General features: G+C 46.9%; 1 non-coding gene across 1 annotated transcript; it reads right to left on the bottom strand.

Annotated features, from left to right (window-relative positions):
- Positions 1-201: 201 nt before the first annotated feature.
- TRNAL-AAG lies at positions 202-283 on the bottom strand. The gene has a single exon. It is a non-coding gene; the product is annotated as a tRNA-Leu (tRNA).
- Positions 284-5,080: the final 4,797 nt, after the last annotated feature.

Raw genomic sequence — 5,080 nt, 5'->3', positions numbered from 1 at the left:
GGGCCGGGCCTCGCGCTTCCCTTTACCCACAATGCCCCGCCCCGGCCCGCCCCCTGCGCCGCTGCCTCCACGCCGGCCGCCAGCTCCGCCTGGCAGCAGGGGGCGCTGATGCGCCGGCAAAAACACGGCAAAACAGAAGCCGAAAACCCGGCGCGAAGGCCGTAGGGTAGAAAGGGAAAAAAAAAAAAAAAACCGAAGACTTGGCAGCGGTGGGATTCGAACCCACGCCCCCGAAGAGACTGGAGCCTTAATCCAGCGCCTTAGACCGCTCGGCCACGCTACCACCATCTAGCGACTCTTTTTCGGGGAGCTCCCTAATACCTTTAAAAGCAATTACGGTGCCATATTTCAATATGTATTCATTCCATCGGCTCGTGATAAAAATATTTACAGTTTGCCGTGTAGTTAAAATACTTGTTCCGATATTTAAACCCAGACTTGTTCCAAATAGGTTTTAGAGCGAAGAAAAAAGGTCGAAGAATCTGTATTCGGAGTCCGGCGTTTAACCAGACCACCTTCGGTTAACCTACCGACTCGGGTTAGGAATCTCAGGAACAAATGACGGACTCCGGCAGTAACCCGCCCAGGGGCTCCGAAGGCCTGTCCAAGGGAGCTGGCCTCGGCGCAAAACGACTCGGGAATTCTTGCAGAATGTTAAAACCTTTGACCCCCAACCTAAGGCCCTGCGCACATATAACCGTTATTATCAGCTTGGTATACATCCTTTTGTATCTTCTGCTGTGAATTTATATGGATATATTCATAAATATATGTATCCGTACAAAATAGATGTTTAGTTTTCGAGTATGGGTTTTTACATAAGTTTTATCATACTATTAATATTGATCTATAATTGACTTTTTCCACCCAACTGTATTTTTAAAATATCTATCTATGTTGATGTATGTAGGTATTTAAAAATATAGAAAAACTACAAAGACTAAATAATCACCCACATTCCCACCACTTGATATTGTGGCACTTAACTTTCAACTCTTTTCCTATGTGTATACTTTTTATTAAAAATTACACAGAGAATGGTATACATTGTCCTTTTAAAAATCCACTGCACGGGAGACCACCTAGAAAGACCAGGTGCTGTAGGTGTAAAAAATTAAAAAACAAGAGATTGTAAGCTGACAAGGTCCTTGCAATCTGTGAGGTCAACCAAGGGTTGCCTCGCCTATAAATAAATAAATAAATTTAAAATCCATTACAGCTATATTAGACCATTATATTAACCGAATAAAAATTATATTAGACATTAGACCAAATAAAAATAAAGCCCCCTTCCCAAACATCTCCCTCGTCCCTCAGCCCTGGTTCTAACTATTGTCCTGAATTTGACGTGCATCCTTCCCCTCCATTTCTTCTACTTCCATGTCTATACAAACGTGTGTGTGTGTGTGTGTGTGTGTGTGTGTGTATACATGTACCCACGAACAATGCATAGTATGGTCTTCTACCTGTTTTTCACTTACATAAACATCACTACCATGCACCAGTAACATTCTGCAACCTGTTTTCCTACGCCAACTGTATGTTCTGGGGGGTCTATTATGAAACATAGATCTAATTTATTCCACGTTATAGAATAATCTGGTGTTATTTCTCCATTAACTTGTAACATGTTGATATGCCAAGATTTCATTGTACTGGGAGAGTTTGTTGCGTTTAAAGGCATTTTTTTAAAAATACAGAAGCAGACGTCTACTGGGGATACAGGTCGGGCACTGAAGGGGCCTTAAAGCTAAATGAGGCATTGTCCCTGAGGTCAGCAGAAGCTCCGATCTGCTCACCGCGCTTTCGCAACAGCAAGGACTGCGCTTGTGAGTTATGCGCTGGGCTAATTGCGGGAGTCTGCCTCATCCCACTTTGCCAGGAACTGCCCGACCAGCCCTGAGAGTGGGCCCTGACAGCCAACTTTGGACTGTGCATCCCGGGAGACAGAGAACTCAGCGTGGACCAACCGGATTCTCTCTTGAGAATCTGAAAAACTAAGACCGGATAAGATCCTGATCTGTTCATCCGATGTGTTCAGTGCTGGGGTTAGTCTCTGAGGCTGACTGCAGTGAGGGGGAAAGGGAGACTGGGGTGGGGGTGGGGCATAGTCTGTGTGGTGGACTGGAGCAGGAGAGAAAGCCAGAGCATAGGAAACAAAAGAATGATAAAATGAGAAGAAGAGCAGAGTCAGAGAGAAATCTGGTTTTCTGGCTTCCAGCTCAGGACCCTTTCCAGGGCCCAGTGGGATGCATAGCCTTGGAGACATCCCTTCATCGCTGTAACGAATCCCCCTTTTCTGCTTTTAAAGCAAACGCTACCTGGTCGTAAACAATAAACCCCACCACCAATAACGACAACCTTTGCATGGTAAGGAATCAAATGACACTTGAGATACTTCCGCCAGGACTTTCTGGAGCAGTTCGGGTGTGTCCCTACTAATACATACCGAATGGGACCCTTCAAGGCAGTTTCTTGCAGTCTTGCAGCCCCATTACACAGCTGTCTGGTGACAGTCAGATGCGAAGCTAATGAGAAGTAGAATGTCGCATGGGAACTTCTGGACCCACAGGGTCCCAGCCGCTTCAGCCGTAGGGGGGAGGAGAGGGCTGAAACCCTGACTATCCCTGGGTGTGTCTGCTTCTCTGGCCCTGGCTAATGGGGCAGGTTTGGGCGGGGGGGAAGGCGGAGGGAGAGAAGGCCAGCACCACAGATCAAACTCTGCCCACCTGTCCCCCACTCCCGGGCTGTCAGGTGAGGGGTGCCCGAGAGAGAAAGAGAGAGAGAGAGAGAGAGAGAGAGATCGAAAGAGCCGGGGAGCGGCTGCAAATGTCCCGACATTCACCAGGCTGTACACTGAAGATGGCTGGGACAAAACATAAATTTTTGAAACCGTCCGCACCGAGTATGAAGCTTTGCAGTAGAGGGTTTGCGCTTGCCGCCATCCTGTAAGAGGATCGTGACATAGGCCTGCAGCCAAAGCATCCGAAAAGTTTTCTCAGAGCCCTTTTCCTCTTCCTCCCCAGAGGAAATGCCCTCTCTGGCTGGAAATCTGTGATTTTTGCCTTTCTTCTGTCCTTTCCCCCATTTTCTAGTTCCCATACGGATTTTCCCTTTGGGAAACACTCCCCGCTGAGGTCTTGGAGGAATTGTCCATCAAAGCGTTGAGGGGGCGGGCACAAGGCCCAAACGGCCAATCGGAGGCTGCGTCCTGGGGCTCTGCCTCTGGATCCCAGATGACGGTTCGGCTCGACAGCCGGGCGGCGAAGGGGTCTCCCAGGCCGGCGGGTGCCTTGCGCTTCCTCCATCTCCACACTGGCCCCGGTGCCTCCCCCTCTGCGGCCCGATTCTTTCCGTTTTGCCCACCATTCCGTAAAACACCTCCTTCCCCCCAAATTGCTTCTTTGCTAGTTAGCCGGCTCCGAGTCCTGTTAGCTGCAACCAAGAAACCAACAAGATCGGATAGGCCTCCCTCCCCCGAGCGGATCTGGTTCCTGCAGGAGACACGCCCCCAGGAAGGTGCTGGCAGGTCCTGGGGTTACCGCATCAGCCGGCATTGTTGACGTTGGAGCTATAACGATACCTGATCTTCGAGGCTCCAAATTTCCTTCCTGATTAATGACAACGTTCTGGGCAAACACTTTCACCGTGTGATCCCTATAAGTCTCACTTTTCTCGTGTGTAAAATGGTCTGAACGACGCCGAGGTTTGTTGCGTGGTCAGAGGTATATGCCAGGCCCGACGGACACGAGGGGTCGGTTCTCAGACACATTTCTTTTTCACCTTTTAATGTCTCTAAAATGGACCTGCATTGTGATCAGTGGCATAGTTTATTTTCCGTGTGGTTTTTCTTCTTAATACATAAAATTATGGTGCATCCTAAGATCGATTGTGTCAGATTCGATAAAACATAGTTATTATAACGAATTTTTAACAGCAAATTTTAGCATTTTTAACTACTTTAGTAAATGTTTTATTAAATTCTCACTCTAATGTGATAGTTTTATGGAAGTTGTACACGTGTATGGTATCGATTCTACAAGGCTTGTTAAAAAAAAAAGTTGGCAGTATGCCTGTCCCTTCTGCCCCAGGAAACCGCTTCCAACTTTTGGCTGATTCTTCTGGTATTTGTCTCCATATGTCTAAACAACAAGCTTACTGTGCTTTTTTTTTTTTTCTTTCCGTTTTAGGCTTTCCCTGTTGACTTCCTACTAATGAAGAACTCCAACCACCCCACCTCAGACACTCCCATTAGCCTGGCCCGCCTAAGAGAGTCACATTGTCATTTCATTTGAGCAATAATTAGTAAATGCTATTTGCTAAGCTTGAGCCTAACTATACACTTGACTATAATTGTTTTTCTTTTTCTGGAAAACGTCGTTTATAGTTATTAACTGCCTTTTTAAACAACTTACCTCGTTTCTAGGAAATCGTCCCTAGTTCGACTTCTGATTGTGGACACACAGACACGTGAGCTCTCGCATCGCTTCGGCTTCCTGAAGACATTTCTCCCACAGCCTCTGGCGGGGGTGGCAAAGTCTAGATTTAGGGGAAGCTGGGACCACCCTTCGCACTTATCTGGGGAGCTGCCTCGGCCTCACTCTTCTGCTGGACGCCATGCATTTCTCAGTCTCGCCCACACTGGCCCTCTCCAGGTAGAGCAAACGTCCTCCAGTATCTTCTGGAGAATGAGTACACAGGAGATTACTTTGCTGAGAATTTTCGTATCTGAAAACGTCCTTCTTCTACCTTTACACTTGATTAATGGTTTGGGCGAATGGTTCCAGGTTAAAGGGCGCTTTCCCCAGAATTGAGAAAGCATCATCATCTTCCAACGAGGCTACCGTCGAGATGTCTGATGTCATTGTGGTTCTCCATCCTTTGTTTGAAATTGGTCCTTTCCCCGCAGGAAGCTTTCAGGATCTGTTCCTTGTCCTTGATGTTCTGAAATTTTGTGAAGATGAACCTTGGCATAGGCCTAATTTTATCCTTTCTACTATATACTTGACTCGATGGGCCCTATTGTTCTGTTAACATATATCCTTAGGCTGCTGGAAAAGTTCTTGAATTTTTTTTTTTT

This window comes from Pteropus vampyrus, unplaced genomic scaffold (genome assembly GCF_000151845.1).
Source record: "Pteropus vampyrus isolate Shadow unplaced genomic scaffold, Pvam_2.0 Scaffold247, whole genome shotgun sequence".
In the NCBI taxonomy this organism is placed as follows: Eukaryota; Metazoa; Chordata; class Mammalia; order Chiroptera; family Pteropodidae; genus Pteropus; species Pteropus vampyrus.
The sequence above is the reverse complement of the archived record's forward strand: the minus strand, read 5'-3'. Positions and strand labels throughout refer to the sequence as shown.